At 34.4% G+C, this 22,287-nt stretch overlaps 1 non-coding gene across 1 annotated transcript; it reads right to left on the minus strand.

Moving 5' to 3' along the window:
• Positions 1-21,148: 21,148 nt before the first annotated feature.
• LOC112774254 (small nucleolar RNA R71) lies at positions 21,149-21,256 on the minus strand. Its single transcript, XR_003188750.1, has one exon. It is a non-coding gene; the product is annotated as a small nucleolar RNA R71 (small nucleolar RNA).
• Positions 21,257-22,287: the final 1,031 nt, after the last annotated feature.

The raw sequence follows: 22,287 nt of genomic DNA on the forward strand, positions 1-22,287 counted from the left end.
TTACAAGACGTGTCAAAGTTGAAATACTTCCATGCATGTATGAGTGCCACATCATTCCAATTTCACAAATTTCATGTAAATTTAGTTATTTACTTGATAATTGTATAATTTTTTAGAAAAGAATTTTATTCTAGCACATAGTAAAATAAAAATTATTTTTAAATAAAGAAAAAATTATGTTTACAATGACTTTTAATTAAATTTACAAATTATTTACTCAAATTCTTATGTATAAAAAGAATTGGCTTAATTTTTTATGATATTTTTATCTTTGTTATTAGTTTTAAAAAAATAAAGATATAATTTATAGTGAATTTATTATTTCATACATATATTTTAAACTATTGTATTGTTTTTACTTTTAGCACGTACTAACAAAAAGATTTCTATAAAAAATAAATTTTTTTGTGAGATTTCACAAATAATATAAATTTCTATAAAAAAATAAATTTTTTTATATGAGATTTCACAAATAATATAACATGTGGTAAATAAATAAAAAAAATTCTCCGCACATTATTAGTTCATCAATAAAAAGATTATTAAAAATAATAAATAAAAATTATTAAACAGTTCATGTAATATATTTTTCAGAAATTACTCAATGCCTCTTATTCTCTTCAAATGGTTTATATAATCTCTTTTAACATTATTTATTTCTGTCTATTTATTCATAATTAAAGGGCTATATCATCCTTTCCTTAACAACTATAAAACAAAAACTTTACTTACAAATTAATCGAACATGAAACACTAAAGTTTCATAAAGTAAATGGCACACCCAAAAATTTTTCATCTTTTTATAATATTGTTAAAATAAATAATTAGAAACGTTAACACTTACTGAAAATAGGACAAAGAGTTGGTTCATTTCTCAAAATTGAAACTCAATGCTTGACCAAAGGGTATAGAGGTACATACACATACAAAACAAAACAGATCACATAACCAATTAAATCATCACAAACTCACCAAAAAAACAATAACGCCGTTCCCTCTATTTCATATTTATGCGCACATGACAAACCAAAAGCAAATAATTAAAGCCTTAAGCCAAATCACAAGAGGAGTAAGAAATTGAAAAATGTAAGCATATTAGTTAGCCACTTAGTGCATATTTGTAAATAGCTTTTGTCTTAATGAAAATAATTTTTTATTATTAAAAAAATAAAATTAACGCAAAACAAAATTATACATAAAAAAAGAGTTGAAATAACAAGAATAATAAAAAAATTATTCTTATAATTTTGTTTTATTATCTATATATAAAAAATTAGAAGATAATATTTTTTAGCTAAATTAATTTATATTTATTACATTCAATTTAAATATGTAATAAATTATGTTATTTTAATTTAGTACTTAAATCACATTATTTGATTTTGGCTCATTACTTTATGATTTTTTTTTCAACGTAAATGATATATGATTTTTGTGCAATGTGATATGTAATACTAATATAATACAACAACAATATAATAATTAAATAATATTTATGTGGTCTGTTTTATTTATAGCTTTATTATATACTTTACAAATTAATCAATAAATTATTTGATATAATAAATTATAATTAATTGATTGATATAAATTATAATAACGGTGTGATATTTAAATATATAATTAAAATAATTAATTGATAAAATTAATTTATTATAATAAATTAAATTTAATGAATTAAATAAAATAAAACAAAAAATATTTTTAAAAATATATATATTATATTAATTTTATCATTAAGTATAAAAATTTAATTTTAATGAAATATAATAGATTAATTATGTAACATTTTCTCAAGATCATTTGCCACTATCTACGTCACTCAACTTGCTTTTTTTCAAAAGTTGAAAAAGTGAAAGGAAATAGTGGCATTTGTCACAAAATTAGAATAATCATACAAGATCTATAGATTGGAGTTTTTTAAGTATCTACACTTACAATACCATAGAATTTCTCTAATTCATAGGAAATACTTTTAAGTATCTTACCTGTGCAAACAGTTGTCTCTAACATGTCTTATATAGTAAAAAATTTAATCAATAGATTATTCGAGTGGTTAATTTATTCGTCTCTTTAAGTAAATATTGAGAGTTTAAATTTCATCTTATATATATAGTAATTCATTAGTCAGCAACAAAACTTTAAATAGAACTTATATCCACAACGAATTAATATTTGTCCTGTCAAATTAAAAAAATATTATTGATAATCAAAAAAATATATTAAAAATTTTAAAATGTTTTGCATTTAATTTTCATGCCTAATCTCAAATATCTCCTAGAGAAACCGTTGTCTTTTCAAAACAAAATCTCCCAAAGCATGCATAACTTTTTATTTAATGCATTCAGCAATAGAAGAAATTATTATTCAATTGAATAATTTGATTTGCTTATTGATATAACAAGTTTCGGAAACATACAGTTAGTTAAAGTTATATATTTTTAATTATTTCAAAGGATTTAATAGCCATAGATTGTTAGTGTAAATTTTAATTTCCAGAATATTCAAATGAATAAAAATTTGAAATATAAATGACACCACTTCTCTTCTGTATTGGTCATAAAGATACTTCCACACCCATATCCATAACACAATCCAGAAATTTTCAAACGATGACATACATGCATGCATCGAAGTTCAATCCACTCAAACGAAGGTTGAACATATATATAGAAAGGGAATGTCTTAGGTGGAAAAAGTGTTTTCTGGTGCTTGAAGCACTAAAGAAAAAGATTTTTGATAGAGGGTTCAGCTTGTTCCAAACAAGAAGTTGTTACTTGTTAGTATTATTAGGTTTGACCCATAATTTAATGTATTTACGAACCGGTATAGTAAATGGTTTGATCAGACCGACAGTTTTATGTCTTTTTTTTTTGGATAGGATATATTGATGGATGGTTAATTTTTTTTTTATATGGCCACATGGCCCGCACCCACACAACCAACCAAAAAAATACTGCAATACAAACCCAAACCCCCCTAAAAGCAGCCCGAATGACCATGGACAACTCACCGAAAAATCAAAATGCATATTTTCAAGACCAAACATTATTCCATATGGTAGCGTTTGTTTTGAGGTACTGAGACAGAGACCGAGATTGAGACTCAATATCATGTTTGTTGGTTCAGAAACTATTACTAAAATTTTTGTCTCTGTCCTCAAAATTTCAGTATTTCAGTGCCTCCAAAAAGTGAGGACACATGGGATTAAAATTTTTAGATATGAAGACTGAAACTTTAATAACATTTATACCTAAAATACTTTTATTTCAATTAATTAATTCTAATTTTACTCTTTGTACAAATTAAATTAGAATTTCATTCTTGTTTCAATTTCTGTCTCCCACTTTGTACCAAATAGAATACTGAGATTTATTTCAATCTGTCTCTTAGTCTCTGTCTCTCAGTCTTAGTCTTTCCGTCCCTGTCTCTCTACCAAACACTACCTAATACCTATGTGTATGATCATCTTCTACAATGATATTATTATTATTATTATTATTATTATTATTATTATTATTTTAATAAAAAATAGGTAATTTTCTGTGTTCAAGTTGCTAGTAATTTAGTATGTTTCAACAATGTTAGTACTTAGGAATACTAATAATAGCGTTTACTAGTTCTGAAAATTATCATTTTTATTTTATAAATTTTTTTTTCTATTTTTAATATTGGTCATCTCATTCAACACTCAACAGTCTCCACTGCCAATGCAACTATCAGAGCATTCAGAAATCCATCTTCAAAAACAAATGATCCTTCTTTTTTGGTCCATCTTTTTACACTTTTCTTGAAAGAATAGGTGATTACATAATGAGTCATTAAAGTCTGTGGTACATACAAAATTTAGATCTCTAATTTGATTAATTGTCAATCCCAACAAATTAGATTCATATTCCTTTTGATAAAAGGCTATCTCCAACGAGGATAATTCTATTTACTGTAGTAGTAATGTGTACAAGGTGAACTCAAAAACATTGATTCTCCCTGACCTATCCTAATCTCTAACCAATCTAACGGAACTAAACTAAGATTTTCACCACATTGCACTTTAATTTCTGGCCTACCATTGTTTTTATTAGCTCTTCAGTATTAGGAATCCTTTTTACAAAATAACGCACACCACAAACCTCTTCTAGCAGTTGTCCTGCCACCAAAAATTCATCCAATATGAAACAGCAAACTATGTTCACAACAACACTACTTGAAATAACAACGCAATCACAAATTTAGCCATCATTCCATCTGCAGAAAATTGAAGCATTGCAGCGAAAAGAAAATACAAAGAGAATCAAAAGTACACACCTCATCCATGAATCAAAGTTGCACACTCAAAAGAAGCTGTGAAGCAAATCATTTTCTTCGGCGGAACACCGCACATTGGCCATGCTTCATAATCACTCTTTGAGGAACTCGCTGAATCTGAATCTGCAAAGGGTAAAATAAGAGTAAATTTTAAGTTCCCCTGCTAACAGATTGTCTCAAGAACAAACCAAATAACATCACATTTTGATATTTCACAAGATTTTTAGGGATTGATCTTATCTACGTCCAACAACTAGCTCTTAGGTTACGTTGCCTTGTCATACAATATTCTAAAATTTAAAAAAATTTTAAAGAATCTAAACATTTATAGTCGAGGAAAAATAAATTCAAGTTCCTATTTTTTTCAATGGTACAAGTTCCAACTTTTTTGACACACAACACAAGCAAATTGAACCAAGTTTTTCTCACTGCTAAGTAAATAGAACTCAAAACTTAATTTTTCCCTAATTTTAATTATTTTAGAAGCCCTAAAATGAAAAAAAAAAAAACAAGTCCCTCATAAAAATACATGCAATGGAATTAATGAGTAGGACCACAACAGAGACACACTTTCCACAAATGATTTCAAAAGTAACGCAAACAAACGATGTCACATACTGTCACATCGGCGTTGGTCCTCCTATCCGTCACGGTGTCTTTAGTTGGCGATTTTCTAGTACCAAGTGTGGTATCTTTAGGGTTTTGTGTAATTGGTTATGTGAATAGAGGTGATGCATGGAAAATCCTCTTCATATGAGGATGCTAGAGTGTAATTCACCATTTTTGGAGCAAGCAAAATGTATGTGTTTTGCTAATTATTCAGTGAAGTATCTATCATAAACAAAACAAATTAAGCAGTTAACATTAGAATTAAGAATGTACTGTTGTCAGTTAACAAAAAAATTAGAATATTTAACGGAATAAATAGAGAGAAGTCATAGCAATTTTAGTAAGATAAAATTTTCTATTAGTCATAGCAAATTCATATATATACACAAGGACTCATAATTATTCCTATCAACAAGTGGTGGCTTGCTTGATAACAAGAGGCTAAATATAACAATATAGCTATGATAATATTAGAGTTAAATACTATGTGCTCTCAATATTTTGATATGAAATAATTGTTAGTATTAAAAATGCAAATGCAACATTACTTTATTCTTGTTCAAAAAGTAGCCCAAAACAATATATAATAAGAATAGAGTTTTCATCTTAATAAAGTTGTTCCCTTTTTTGTTTTTCTAAAAATATAATAAATTCAAGAACAAACCAAATAACAGCTAGGAGCAAATTTAGTACCACTAGACGACGAGGAATCACTACTTGAATTGCTGGAGCTACTAGAACTACTAATAGCATGACCGCCGGCGACTTCTTTATCTTTCTCAATCTCCACATGGGGGAAAGTACTCATCGGCATCTCATCCCCAATGTCAACATCCCCATCCCCAGCATCCATTTTCTTTGGTTTCTTCACCTCAACCGGAGCCGCCTCAACCTTTTCACTAGTAGCCAATTCCTATCCATTTGATCACAGTAACAAATTAGTATATATGGCAAGAAAATGATTACGATGCTATATAAAATAAGCTAACCCATTCAATAGATAAATGCACAAAAAATGAAAGGAGTTTTACCCCATTGGATTTATTGGATGCGGCATTGTTGTTGTTCAAGTTGCCGAGTAGTGCCTGCCGCTTAATTTTCCCAAAGAATCTCAGTGTCAGCAGCCTCAATATCAAGCTCAATCTCATCCCCGTTCTGCTTCAGATTCCCATTCCTCTTGCTTATGATCTATATCACCTGCTCCATTTTCTTAGGAGGCAAACTCTACAACCCAATACCCAACTTGTATTTCCCATCAAGGCTCATCTCCCTCTTATTGGGATCCTTTGCCTCAGGTCCTTCGCTTTATTGGGGTCCTTCCCCATACAAACAACTTTGAAGCATCTCAGCATCTCATCGTGAAGCCTCTCTATATTTTTCCTAGGCACCGAAAAATAGAGTCTCAGGTGATAGAAATTCTGCAACAATAACAACATAAAAGAGGGATTAATGAAACTGAAGAAACTCACCAGTTTGAGATCACCTTTGCGGGCTGACAATGAGAATTATTGTCGATCTAGAATTTCTCAAAATAGAATATGTTCATTGCAAGTATAGTCTAGACCAACAATTGATTCCCCAAATCAAATGTTTAATTCAAATCAAAACAAATTATAACCGAGAGTATTTAGCTCCCGGGTCGTCTTCCCTAGGAGTTGCAATGAAATGTACAATTATTGGCTATGAGAGAGAGCATGGGAGATTGGGAATGAAAGCAAGAGCAAGAAATATAAATAGCAAGAAATTGAAACAAGCATGCAAGGAATTAAAAAGAAAGCAATTAAAGGACACTTGGCAAGAAATGGGTAATCTAGGTTTCCTATCCTAGTTGTGGACCACAAACATGGCAATTGTGTAGAATCAATCCAAATCAATCAATCCTCCTTGAGAATTAGTCAAAAGACGTAATTGATCTCAATCCATAAGTCCTAGTCAACTCACTAATTACTTAGTGAAAGACTAGCGTCAATGGAAACCAAATCAATTAACTAATCTCACACAATGCGGAATGGACATCCACAACTCAATTCCACCCAAACACCCAATTTCTCAACCAAGGAATTAAACTGCAAGAAATTAAACATCAAAGCAATAAAAGTTAAACCAATTAAATGCAAGGAAAAGAAATGGCAAGAAAGTAACTTAACATGCAAGAAAGTAAATGAAAGCAAGTAAAAGTCAAAACAATAAAACTTCAAAAGCAAGAAATCTCTTGGCAAGTAATTGAGGACTAAGGCTACCTATCCTAGCGATTGACCACAAACATATGATGATTATGAAGAGTAAATCCTACTTAGTCAACCTTACATCGAAGATAAGTCAAATAGGCATAGTTAATTTCAATCCCTAAGTCCTATGTCAACACTAAGGGGTCACATAGAGTCAAGGGAGACCAAATCAACTAACTACTCTAATATATCAAACAAGAATGGACATCAAGGACTCAAGGAGTACCAAAGTCAACAATTTCAAGTCAAGAGTGGAGAGAAACTAAGTAAAAACTAAGCCAAGCATTTTATCAAACACTTGGTGTGCATGAAAATAAAATAATATTAAAATACATTAAAATAAATTCTAAAATACCAAAAGCAAGAAAATGACAATAACAACTAAAGAAAGCAATACATGACAAGGAAACATAAATTTGCATTAATTAGAATTAAAATAACAAAAGTTTCGTAAAACATAAAAGTGACAAAATAAAGGAAATAACAAGAGAAATGAAGAAGAACAAGAAGCAATAACAATAAAGGACAAGGAAAAGTAAATAGAAACAAGAATTAAAAGTAGAAATTATAAGAAATTAAACTAGCAAACCCTAATTCTAGATAGAGGGGGGAGCTTCTCTCTCTAGAGAACTACACTACATAATGCTAAACTAACCCTAATTTCTCCCCCCTTCACATGGAGTAAGGCCTTCCTTCATATAGCACCCAATCAGCTTCAGAAAGCCCCAAAATTGGGCTCTAAAGGCCCAAAAATTGCCCCCAGCGATTTGCAATAAATGAGTCACGCGCTGGGACGTGTGCGGACGCACAGGTGGTTGTGCGCACGCATACTCCAATGTGTGCTTCTCCTTTGTTTTCTTCATGCTTTCTCCCTTTGTACATGCTTACTTCCACTTTTGCCTTGGCAAACTTGCCTTTAGGACCTAAAATCACTCAACAAACATGTCATGGCATCGAATGGCATAAAAGTGGGATAAAAGTGATTAAAATAGGCACAAAATAGCATGTTTTCACATTTAGGCACAATTAAGGGAGAGAACACCAAAGCATGCTATTTGGATGAATAAATGTGGGTTTATATGATGAAATCCATTCAAATCAAACCAAAATATACCGAAAAATATGGACTCATCACGGGCGCAACCATGAAGAGAAGTCCAACCTCTATCATCGGTACCAACGCCAGGCTTCAGCATGCGCCTCCTCAACGGGCTTCTCCTGAACAACACAGGTTGCGCCTCCAGCATCTCTTCTCAATCCAACACCCAAAAATGACACCCCAAAATAAAAACAACGATCCAATAAAAAATCCTAGAATATAAATCCCCAAAATGACTATTCTTTGTTTTTGTAGGAAACAACAGGGAACAGACAACAAAATCTTATTCTTTTTTACGTGTTTACATATTAAACGAACGAAAAATGGGAAAACTAACAGAAACCAGAGTAGTAATAGACATATAAAGGAGAAAATTAGCGAGAGTGATGAGCGACACAATAGGGATTAAAAGGATTCAAGCCAGGACCGAATACGCGAAGGTTCTGAAGGACAAGGACGGAGTTCATGAAGGGAGAGGAGTTGATGATCATAATTGATGATGCGAATATTAAGGTTTTTGATGAAGAAAGAGCAGTATTGAGAGTGGGATCAGGGGATTAAGGTGATTAATGGGAATCAGATGAATCCTTTCTTGATTAGGATTAAGGTTGATGGGAACATGGAGATCAGAAGATAGGAATTCTTTCTTCATGATCTTCTGTAGAACCTGCGAGCAAGACTTCATCAAGTTTCAATCTCTGAATTTGATCGTTTCAAATCTTTGGTGATGGAATTCACCGGAAATGGCCGTTTTTTGTCGGAGATCTTCTTGGTCGACAATTTTTGGGAGGGCCATTGAAGCTCTGCTTGGATTAAAATTCTTCAATCTTGACGCCAACCTAATTTAACCCTATATTTAAATTTGTCCCGCATGTTAATGGAAATTTATTTGTGAACTTTTATTATTTGTGGACCCCCCATATTTTTCATTAATTATCTTTATTATTTGGTCTTTCAAGGTCCAGAAAATATTTTTTTCACCGAAGAAAGCTCCATATAGAAATTAGAAAGTTACAAACATATATACTTTCTTATCTGGAAACATACTTATTATTCTATTCTTCATGTTCAAGTTGGAAACCACTTATCATGTACTACAGATAGCATTTTTACTTTCAGACAGACATAAATCTGCTCATTTTTTTAAAAACTATAAACCTGTGTGTGATATTCAAATTTATACTCAAAATGGCTCCTGAAATTTGACTCCCAACTCAATTTAGCTCTCAAGGTTTCAATTGATTCTAATTGTACCCTGAAATTTTGACCCGTGCCTTAATTTGGCCCTTTCGTCATTTTTTGTCAACGGAGAGCTGACCTGGCAATTTTAAATGACACTTGGTACTATAACGGTTAGATAACGTGGCCAAATATTTCAAGGCATCAAATTAACCCCTCACAATGTATGAAAATAAAACCTAGTGCAGCCCTAATTCCCCCAAATCGTAGAAGTCGTTCCAAGAGTTGGGAAGGATGTTGGGGAGTAGTAGCCAAGGCTCAGGTAGTTCTAGTAGAGCTCGTTCGCATGGTGGTTGGGTGAAGAACGCACATCGTGACAGAGGTGGGAAGGTTCCGCATTGGTGCGGCTGTGAGTCGCGTGCTATTCTTCGATGGTCTGGGACGGATTCCAATCCAAAGAGACCATTTTATGGATGCCCTAACTATAATGTGATTTGGTTGAATTATTACAAAATTGATTGTGTGTCTTGTAAGAACCGGATTTTCGGTAAATAGACTTTTCTGGCTGAAAAAAAATGAAAATTAAAAAGAAAAAGAGAGTTACGAGGTCAAACTTGGCTTTATGAGGGTAATTAATCTCTCTAAGTCAAATTTGACTAATGAATATTAAATACTATCTTACCATTGGCTTAGTTACCACACCAGAAACTTTTGAGCTCCAAAATTGCTTTTAATGATGATTGTGCGTGTACCGAGAAAAATTCTAGTAACCGAAAACCTCAGAACTAGTAGTAAAAATAATTTCTACTCAAGTAAATGTGTTCCTAGATTTATATTAGCTATCTCTTCATGATTTACTTCTTTAAGAATAGTTATTAGCTATTAATTATTTTACTGTTCGGTAAAAGTTATCCGAACCGAATTTCTGCCTAATATTCCGCAAATGACTTCTAGAGGCCTCAAATCCTCTTGCTTGCTACCCAATTAAATCAGCCTCTCTCTCTTAGCCTCTGGGCCAAGATTATCCTAGCCTCTCACCCCACTCTGCTGTATTTTTAACCACGAGAAATTTACCGCAGTTAACTGCAGATAAACACGTCATTATGACGCTAACTGTGTCTCCTTGAAATCACGCCCCTTCTCTCTTGCTATCAGCCCATTTCTCTCTAATTTTTCTAGCCCTCTTTTACTAGATTTAATTAGGTTAGACTCGAAATTTTATTTAAGACAATTACCAAACGAAAATTCAATAACATTTTACCATAAAGAGAAGATAAGAACTGTAAGTGAGAGAGGAGAAATAGAGAAAATTCTGCACACACTATTCTTCAAGTGTTCTTCAAGTACTCAAACCATACAAGCACAAACTCTTGTCCGTTTTCGCCAATCTTTGCGTTTATACCGAATTCGGCTAGGTAAACTCCTGTTCTTTCTCCTTTTCTTTTTTCTTAAAATAAAATAGTAACCATGATGAATCCTTACTCTCCTCCATGTATAGAGAACCCCTCTTGAAGCACCCATGGAGCATGCCTAAAGAGTTAAGGAGTTTCGAGCTCAAAATGATTGAATTTCGACGTTTTGCGACACTTTAGGCCCAAAAACGAAACTCACTACCACCAGCTGTGTTTCTGCCCTTGTATGCACGTTTTGTAGTGTGATAAAGGTTTACTAACTAAATTACATCAAAGGTAAGGGCTAGAATTAGTTAGAGTATGGTTGTTCTTGTTTTCGGTGCTTATATGAGTCACTTTGTGGTGAATTTGTGCTTGTTTTGAATTTTTGAAAAATTTGTGAGTTACCACTATTTTGGCTTGCTAAATATGTGTAAAATACTATTATATAGCCTCTGGATTTTGTGTGAAAATAGCCAGAAAAATGGAAGCTTTAAATGTCACAAAAAGTGAAGAAAAACATAAAAACTACACCTCTGAAATTTTCAGTCACTAAGAGCACGAAAATCATGGTAGAAAATATTTAAAAAGTAGTTACAAAAGTAGTTTTAATCCGATAGAAGGTGGAAAGGTAAAAAAGGTGTTATGGTCTTTTTTGGGTAAAAAGAGAGTTAAAACTGTAATTTAAATAAAAAATAAGAAAAATTCTGAATTTAGTGTTATTAGAGGTAAAATAGTAATTATATAAATTATTTGGGTCAGAATTATAATTATAAAAAAGTTTCAGGCCTATATGAAGGAGAAGAGACTACATGCCAAACTCTCTAAGTGTGAGTTTTGGGAAAAAGAAGTCAAGTTTCTGGGACATGGAGTATCAAAGGGAGGTATAGGAGTGGATCCTGCTAAGATAGAAGCAATTTTAGAGTGAAAGCAACCTAAGACGGTCACTGAGATTCGAAGTTTCCTCAGACTAGCCAGATATTACCAAAGGTTCATTAAAGGATTTTCACAGTTGGCTTTACCACTAACTCAACTCACTAGGAAGGAGGTACCTTTTGTTTGGACGAATGAGTGTGAAGAAAGCTTCAAGACCCTCAAGGAAAGGTTGACGACAGCACCAGTGTTAATTCTGCCAGATCCCAAAGGACCATTTGAGGTTTTCTACGATGCTTTACTTAAAGGCTTAGGGTGTGTACTGATGCAAAATAGGAACGTGGTAGCCTATGTGTCAAGACAGCTCAGACCTCACGAGTGAAACTTTCCAACTCATGACCTAGAATTAGCAGTTGTAGTATTTGCTTTCCAGATCTGGAGGCACCACTTGTATGGTGTCAAGTTCGAGGTTTTCTCCTACCACAAGAGCTTGAAGTACATTTTTTACCAAAAGGAACTCAACTTGAGGCAAAGGAGATGGATGGAATTCTTAAAGGATTACAACTTTAAACTAAACTATCATCTCCCGGGAAGGCAAATGTGGTCGCGGACGCCCTTAGTAGGAAGAATGTAAGTCTCTCCTGGATGAAAATTAAGGAAGAAGAATTAAGGACGGCTTTTGAAGGACTCAAGCTGGGACCAAAAGATACTTCACAGGGAACGTGTTTGGCACAAATGCAGTTAACTCATGACTTTAAGACGGCAATCCGACGAGTGCAAGCTCAAGAGTCAGAGATGACCAGGCTTTTGTCTTGTGTCGACAAGGACCAACCGAGAGAAGTAAGACGGGATGCAAAAGGACTATGGCGATTCAAGGGTAAAATATGTGTGCCAGAATCCGATAATCTGCGACAGAAAATATTAAGGGAGGCACATCATGGAAGATTTTTGATCCACCCAGGTGTTCTGGTGGCCTGGAGTGAAAAGAGACACAGCTACCATTGTTTCGAAGTGTCTCACGTGTCAGAAGGTTAAGATTGAGCACCAGAAGCCGTCAGGAACTCTTCAGCATCTAGAAGTGCCACAGTGGAAATGGGAGGTGATTACCATGGACTTTGTTTCAGGACTGCCAAGAACCACATCCGAAAATGACGCCATTTGGATAATTATGGATGGATTGACCAAGTCTGCTCACTTTTTACCAATCTGAATGGACTATTCAATGGAAAGGTTAGCACAACTTTATATTCGGGAAATAGTTAGGTTGCACGGGGTACCATCTAGTATTGTGTCAGATAGGGACCCGAGATTCATTTCACAATTTTTGGGAGTTTTTCAGAAAGCATTTGGAACAAGTCTGCACATGAGTACAGCTTATCATCCTCAGACGGATGGCCAGTCGAAAAGAACTTTTCAGACACTGGAAGATATGTTACGAGCATGTGCACTGGACCAGAAAGGAAGTTGGGAAAGATACCTGCCGCTTGTAGAATTTTCCTACAACAACAGTTTCCATGCAAGTATCGGGATGACACCATACGAAGCACTCTACGGTCGCAAATGCCAATCCCCACTATGCTGGTATGAAGGGAAAGAATCTACTATGCTGGGACAAGAATTAGTTCAGGAGATAACTGAGCAAATCAAGAGAACTCGCGAGAGGATTTTGACGGCCCAGAGCCGACAGAAGAGCTATGCCGATAGGAGAAGGAAACATTTAGAGTTTACTGAGGGTGGTCATGTTTTTCTAAAAGTAACACCAACTACCGGAATGGGTTGTAGTCTCAAGACCAAGAAACTAAGCCCTAGGTTCATAGGTCCTTTTCAGATTCTAAAGAGAGTGGGATCAGTAGCCTACCAAATCGCTCTTCCCCCTTATCTATCCAATCTTCATGATGTATTCCACGTTTCCCAGCTTAAAAAATACAATCCTGATGAAAGTCATGTCCTAGATCCTGAAACAGTACAGTTATGGGATGACTTGACGTTTCGAGTACCACCAGTGCAACTAGTCGACCGGAGTATCAAATAGCTGAGAGGCAAGAAGGTTCCGTTAGTAAAAGTTGCTTGGGGACGAGATGGCATGGAAGAACACACTTGGGAGCTAGAGAGCACAATGAAGATGGATTACCCACAGTTATTCTCAGGTGACTAAATTTTGAGGGCAAAATTTTCTTTAAGGAAGGTAGACAGATTTTCGGTAAATAGACTTTTCTGACTGAAAAAAATGAAAATTAAAAAGAAAAAGAGAGTTACGAGGTCAAACTTGGCTTTATGAGGGTAATTAATCCCTCTAAGTCAAATTTGACTTATGGATATTAAATACTATCTTACCATTGGCTTAGTTACCACACCATAAACTTTTAAATCACAAAAATGCTTTTAGTGATGATTGTGCATGTACTGAGAAAAATTCTAGTAACCGAAAATCTCAGAACCAGTGGTAAAAATAATTTCTACTCAAGTAAATGTGTTTCTAGATTTATATTAGCTATCTCTTCATGATTTACTTCTTTAAGAATAGTTATTAGCCATTAATTGTTTTACTGTCTGGTAAAAGTTATCCGAACCGAATTTCTGCTAAGTATTCTGCAAATGACTCCTAGAGGCCCCGAATCCTCTTGCTTGTAACCCAATTAACTCGGCCTCTCTCTCTTAGCCTCTGGGCCAAGATTATCCCAGCCTCTCACCCCACTTTGTGGTGAATTTGTGCTTGTTTTGAATTTTTGGAAATTTTGTGAGTTAACACTATTTTGGCTTGCTAAATCTGCGTAAAATACTGTCATATTGTCTCTAGATTTTGTGTGAAAATAGCCAGAAACATGGAAGGCTTGGGGTTTAAGTTTCAAGCTTTAAAAGTCACAAAAAGTGAAGAAAAACATAAAAACTGCACCTCTAAACTTTTCAGTCACTAAGAGCACGAAAATCATGGTAGAAAAGAGTTAAAAAGTAGTTACAAAAGTAGGAAGAATGTAAGTCTCTCCTGGATGAAAATTAAGGAAGAAGAATTAAGGACGGCTTTTGAAGGACTCAAGCTGGGACCAAAAGATACTTCATAGGGAACGTGTTTGGCACAGACGCAGTTAACTCATGACTTTAAGATGGCAATCCGACGAGCGCAAGCTCAAGAGTCAGAGATGACCAGGCTTTTGTCTTGTGTCAACAAGGACCAACAGAGAGAAGTAAGACGGGATGCAAAAGGACTATGGCAATTCAAGGGTAAAATATGTGTGCCAGAATCCGATAATATGCGACAGGAAATATTAAGGGAGGCACATCATGGAAGATTTTCGATCCACCTAGGTGTTCTGGTGGCCTGGAATGAAAAGAGACACAGCTACCATTGTTTCGAAGTGTCTCACGTGTCAGAAGGTTAAGATTGAGCACCAGAAGCCGTCAGGAACTCTTCAGCATCTAGAAGTGCCACAGTGGAAATGGGAGGTGATTACCATGGACTTTGTTTCAAGACTGCCAAGAACCACATCCGAAAATGACGCCATTTGGGTAATTGTGGATTGATTGACCAAGTCTGCTCACTTTTTACCAATCTGAATGGACTATTCAATGGAAAGGTTCGCACAACTTTATATTCGGGAAATAGTTAGGTTGCATGGGGTACCATCTAGTATTGTGTCAGATAGGGACCTGAGATTCACTTCACAATTTTTGGGAGTTTTTCAGAAAGCATTCAAAACAAGTCTGCACATGAGTACAGCTTATCATCCTCAGACGGATGGCCAGTCGAAAAGGACTTTTCAGACATTGGAAGATATGTTACGAGCATGTGCACTAGACTAGAAAGGAAGTTGGGAAAGATACCTGCCGCTTGTAGAATTTTGCTACAACGACAGTTTCCATGCAAGTATCGGGATGGCACCATACGAAGCACTCTACAGTCGCAAATGCCAATCCCCACCATGATGAATCCTTACTGTCCTCCATGTATAGAGAACTCCTCTTGAAGCACCCATGGAGCACGCCTAAGGAGTTAAGGAGTTTCGAGCTCACAGTGGTTGAATTTTGACATTTTGCAACACTTTAGGCCCAAAAACGAAACTCACCACCACCAGCTGTGTTTTTGCCGTTGTATGCACGTTTTCTAGTGTGAGAAAGGTTTACTAACTAAATTATATAAGAGGTAAGGGTTAGGATTAGTTAGAGTGTGGTTTTCTTGTTTTCGGTGCTTATATGAGCCACTTTGTGGTAAATTTGTGTTTGTTTTGAATTTTTGAAAATTTTTTAAGTTACCACTATTTTGGCTTGCTAAATATGCGTAAAATACTATTATATTGCCTCTAGATTTTGTGTGAAAATAGCCAGAAACATGGAAGCGCTTGGGGTTAAGTTTCAAACTCTAAACGTCACAAAAAGTGAAGAAAAACATAAAAACTGCACCTCTGAACTTTTCAGTCACTAAGAGCACAAAAATCATGGTAGAAAAGAGTTAAAAAGTAGTTTTAATCCTATAGAACGAAGGTGGAAAGGTAAAAAAGGTGTTATGGTCATTTTTGGATAAAAAGAGAGTGAAAACTATAATTTAAATGAAAAATAAGTAAAATTCTGAATTTAGTGTTATTAGGGGTAAAATAGTAATTATATAAATTAGTTGTGTCAGAATTATAATTATAAAAAAGTTTGGGGCCTAAATAAAAGCTTTAGTAAAAGTTAGAAGTAAAACGGTAAAAAGTAGTAACTAGAATAAGTAAGTAAATTAATAAAGGGTAAATTTGGTTTTAGGTCTCTTAGGGTGAAAATTGGCATTTAATAAAATTATTAGGAATAATTTTAATCATAGACAACTATTAGGATTAATCCGGTAAAATTTTTGATGTTAAATAAGGTTAAAAGGTAAAAACTAGAGTACATAGGGGCATATTAGTAATTTCAGACATAAAGTCAAATTAAAAATGAATAATTAACTTAATCAAGGAGAAAAGGCATATTAGGAAAAATATGAAGATACAATGGTAAAATAATAACATTACGGGTGAAAGCGTCATTAAAAACCTAATGAAAACGGTAAAAAAAAAAAGTTAAAAAAAAAACAAAATGGTAAAATGTGACAAGGTTGAGACATTTTAAGAAAGAGCTACGCACAAGTTTCTATAAATGAAGGGAGAAGAAGTTCCTTAGAAATAAATTTTGTTGAGATGTGCCGTGGAAGAAGAAATTGTAAGCCTCAAGGTGCTAAGAAGTACATGGCAGAGCGGACTTCCACCCCGCCTGGCCAAGGACTATATGAACGTGGGGACGCCCGCCATATGGACTGCTACTCACTAGGAGCACCTTGTATTTTTGGGCCATTCATTATTAGTGCCGCGATTGTATTTCGGGCACCGGTGCGTGATGAGCGGATAATTTATACGCTTTTTGGCATTGTTTTTAGGTAGTTTTTAATATGTTTTAGTTACTTTTTATTATATATTTTTATTAGTTTTTATGCAAAAATCACATTTCTGGACTTTACTATGAGTTTGTGTGTTTTTCTGTAATTTCAGGTATTTTCTAGCTGAAATTGAGGGACCTGAGCAAAAATCTGACTCAGAGGCTGAGAAAGGAATGCAGATGCTGTTGGATTCTGACCTGCCTGAACTCAAACGCGTTTTTCTGGAGCTACAGAAGTCCAATTGGCACGTTCTCAATTGGGCTAGAAAGCTAACATCTTGGACTTTCCAGCAATGTATAATAGTCCATACTTTGCCCGAGATTTGATGGCCCAAACTGGCGTTAAACGCCAGCTAGAGACCCTTTTCTGGCGTAAAACGCCGGAACTGGCACCAGAACTGGAGTTAAATGCCCAAACTGGCATCCAAGCTGGCGTTTAACTCTAAAAAAGGCCTATGCACGTGTAAAGCTCAATGCTCAGCCCAAGCACACACCAAGTGGGCCTCGGAAGTAGATTTCTGCACTTAGTTACTTATTTTCTGTAATCCTTAGTAACTAGTTTAGTATAAATAGCACTTTTTACTATTGTATTTGGGAGATTATGCCATTTTTTCACATTTGGGAGGCTGGCCGTTCGGCCATGCCTAGACCTTTTTCTCTTATGTATTTTCTACGGTAGAGTTTCTACACCTCATAGATTAAGGTGAGGAGCTCTGCTGTTCTTCGTGAATTAATGCAAGTACTATTGTTTCTCTTTCAATTCACGCTTACTTCTTCTCCAAGATATACTCTCGTACTTAATTCAGTTAAGTCAGAATGAAGGGGTGACCCGTGACAATCACCCACTATCTTCGTTACTCGCTTAACCAAGATCCGCGTGCCTGACAACCACAAGCGGTCTACATGATGTTCAACGTAGTCATTGGACGACAGTTGGAGTATAGTCTCTTGGGTCTCTAATTCACGGATTTGACTTGCCTCTCCTGACAACAGAGCATTCGAATCTGTGAGATTAGAACCTTCGTGGTAGAGGCTAGAACCAATTGGCAGCATTCCTGAGATCCGAAAAGTCTAAACCTTGTTTGTGGTATTCCGAGTAGGATCTGGGACGGGATGACTGTGACGAGCTTCAAACTCACGAATGTTGGGCGCAGTGACAGTGTGCAAAAGGATAGAGAGATCCTATTCCGACACAAGTGTGAACCGACAGATGATTAGCCGTGCGGTAGCTGTGCCTGGTATTTTTCATCCGAGACGAGAGATCTGACAGTTGATTAGCCGTACAAAAACCGTACATGGACCATTTTCACTGAGAGGACGGATGGTAGCCATTGACAACGGTGATCCACCAACATACAGCTTGCCATGGAAGGGAGCACGCATGATTGGATGAAGACAATAGGAAAGCAGAGGTTCAGAAGCAACAAAGCATCTCCAAACGCTTATCTGAAATTCCCACAAATGAATTACATAAGTATCTTTATTTTAATTTACGTTTTATTTATCTTTCAATTATCAAAACTCATAACCAATTGAATCCGTCTGACTAAGATTTACAGAATGACCATAGCTTGCTTTAAGCCGGCAATCTCCGTGGGATCGACCCTTACTCGTGTAAGGTTTTATTACTTGGACGACCCAGTGCACTTGCTGGTTAGTTGTACCGGAGTTGTGAAAAGTGTGATCACAATTTTGTACACCAAGTTTTTGGCGCCGTTGCCGGGGATTGTTCGAGTTTGGACAACTAACGGTTCATCTTGTTGCTTAGATTAGGTAACCTTCTTTCTTGTTTCAACCTTTATTTTCTTTTCAAAAAAGTTTTTAAAAATATTTAAAAAAAAAAAAGAAGTTTTCGAAAAAAATGTTTTTCATAATTTTTAAGAATGAATTATAGAGCTTCATGAGATATGTTGAAGCCTGGCTAGCTGTTAAGCCATGTCTAATCTTTTGGACTGAGGTTTCCACTTTCCATTGTAGAAAGGACATGTCTGTATTTGTTATGCTAAAGCTTGGCTGGCCATTTGGCCATGTCTAATTCTTTTGGACCGAAACTTTAGAATAACATTGCATGAGCGTTTGGATTCTTAAATCTGATATTGTTATTTACAGTGTTTACTAAAGCTTGGCTGGCCATTTGGCCATGTCTAATTCCTTTGGACCGAAGCTTTAGACTAACATTGCATGAATCCTGGAATTCTTATTAAAAATTTTGAATTTCTTTATTTTCTTTTTACAAAATAATTTTGAAAAAAAAAATACAAAAATTTTAATAAAATCATAAAAACCAAAAAAAAATTTGTGTTTCTTGTTTAAGTCTTGCGTCAAATTTTAAGTTTGGTGTCAACTGCATTTTTTTATTTAATTTTTTTAAAATTTTCGAAAATTCATGCATTATGTTCTTAGTGTTCATCTTGACATTCAAAGTGTTCTTACATGCATTATTTGTTTTGATCTTAAATTTTTATGTTTTGTTTCATTTTGTTGTTTTTCCCTCTCCTCATTAAAAATTCAAAAGTAAAAAAAAAATATCTTTTCCTTATTCTTCTCATAACTTTCGAAATTTTGAGTTGACTTGGTCAAAAATTTTTAAAATTTAGTTGTTTCTTGTTAGTCAAGTCAAAAATTTCAATTTAAAAATTTTATCTTTTCAAATCTTTTTCAAAATCAATTCTTTTTTTTTATGATTTTCGAATTTCATTCTTAAAATTTTTCAAAATCTTTTTTATTTTTCTTTTAATATTTTTGAAAATTTTAAAACTAATTTTTCAAAATCTTTTTCTTAATTTTATTTCATATTTTCGAAATCCTTGCTAACAATTAATGTTTTGATTCAAAAAAATTTCAAGTTTGTTACTTTTTTGTTAAGAAAGGTTCAATATTTAAATTCTAGAATCATATCTTTTAGTTTCTTGTTAGTCAAGTCATCAACTTTTTTTTTGTGACAGTCAAGTCATCAACTTTAATTTTAAAAATCAGATAAGGATCTAAAAGGATTTAATTTTAAAAATCAGATCCTTTTAATTTCTTTTTTAATTCTTTTTCAAAATAAATTTCAATAATATCTTTTTAAAATTTTAATTTCAAATTCTTTTTCTAACTTCTTATCTTTTCAAAATTTATTTTCAAATCTTTTTCAACTAACTACTTGACTTGTTTGTTTTAATTTTAAAAAGTTTACTATTTCTTATCTTTTTTCAAAACCACCTAACTACTTTTCCACTTCTAATTTTCGAAAATCACTAACCACTTTTTTAAAATTCTTTTTAATTAACTAATTGTTTTAAATTCTAATTTTATTTTATTTATTTTAATATTTTCGAACACTAACTAAATAATTAAAATAAAAACAAAAATATTTTTTTCTTTTATTTTACTTAAAAAAAATTTCGAATACTCTCTCTCTCATCTCTTTCTATTTATTTTATTTAATTACTAACACTTCTCTCTGTTCGAATTACTCATCTCCTCTCTCTTCTCATTCTTCTATTCTTCTATTCTTATACTCACATAAAGGAATCTCTATACTGTGACATAGAGGATTCCATTACTCTCTTTGTTCTTTTCTTTTTCATATGAGCAGGAACAGGGATAAAGATATTCTTGTTGAAGCTGATCCTGAACCTGAAAGGACTCTGAAGAGGAAGCTAAGAGAAGCTAAAGCACAACACTCAGGAGAGCACCTTACAGCAAATTTTGAAAAAGAGGCAGACATGGCAGTCGAAGGTGACTTTACTGCACCAACTTCCAACTTCTATGGAAGAAGCATCTAAATTCCTGCAATTGGAGCAAACAACTTTGAGCTTAAGCCTCAATTAGTTTCTCTAATGCAGCAGAATTGCAAGTTTCATGGACTTCCATTGGAAGATCCTCATCAGTTCTTAGCTGAATTCTTGCAAATCTGTGACACTGTTAAGACCAATGGGGTTGATCCCGAGGTCTACAGACTTATGCTTTTCCCCTTTGCTATAAGAGACAGAGCTAGGATATGGTTGGACTCACAACCTAGAAAAAACCTGAACTCTTGGGAAAAGTTGGTAAATGCTTTCTTGGCTAAATTCTTTCCACCTCAAAAGATGAGCAAGCTTAGAGTGGAAGTCCAAATCTTCAGACAGAAGGAAGGTGAGTCCCTCTATGAAGCTTGGGAAAGATACAAGCAATTGATCAGAAGGTGTCCTTCTGACATGCTTTCAGAATGGAGCATCTTAGGTATATTCTATGATGGTCTGTCTGAATTGTCCAAGATGTCATTAGACCACTCTACTGGTGGATCTCTTCATCTGAAGAAAACACCTGCAGAAGCCCAGGAACTCATTGAAATGGTTGCAAATAACCAATTCATGTATACTTCTAAAAGAAATCCGGTGAATAATGGGATGACTCAGAAGAAAGGAGTTCTTGAGATTGATACTTTGAATGCCATATTGGCTTAGAATAAAATATTGACTCAACAAGTCAATATGATTTCTCAGAATCTGACTGGAATGCAAGCTGCATCCGGCAGTACTAAAGAAGCTGCCTCTGAAGGAGAAGCTTATGACCCTGAGAATCCTGCAATGGAAGAGGTGAATTACATGGGAGAATCCCATGGAAACACCTATAATCCTTCACGGAGAAATCATCCAAATTTCTCATGGAAGGATCAACAGAAGCCTCAACAAGGCTTCAATAATAATAATGGTGGGAGAAATAGGTTTGGCAATAGCAAGCCTTTTCCATTATCTTCTCAGCAACAGATAGATAATTCTAAGCAGAGCCTCTCTAACTTAGCAACCATAGTCTCTTATCTATCTAAGACCACTCTCAGTTTCATGACTGAAACAAGGTCCTCCATCAGAAATTTGGATGCACAAGTGGGTCAGCTGAGTAAAAGAGTTACTGAAATCCCTCATATTACTCTCCCAAGCAATACAGAAGAGAATCCAAAGAGAGAGTGCAAGGCCATCAATATATCCAAAGTGGCCAAACCTATAGAAGAGGAAGAGGTAGTGATTTACAGTGAGGAAGACCTCAATGGATGTCCACTGACCACTAAGGAGTTCCCTAATGAGGAACCAAAGGAATCTGAGGCTCATACAGAGACCCTAAAGATTCCACTGAACTTACTATTGCCATTCATGAGCTCTGATGAGTATTCTTCCTCTGAAAAGGATGAATATATTGTTGAAGAGCAAGTTGCTCGGTATCTAGGAGCAATCATGAAGCTGTATGCCAAGTTATT

This window comes from Arachis hypogaea, chromosome 18 (genome assembly GCF_003086295.3).
Source record: "Arachis hypogaea cultivar Tifrunner chromosome 18, arahy.Tifrunner.gnm2.J5K5, whole genome shotgun sequence".
Classification (NCBI taxonomy): Eukaryota; Viridiplantae; Streptophyta; class Magnoliopsida; order Fabales; family Fabaceae; genus Arachis; species Arachis hypogaea.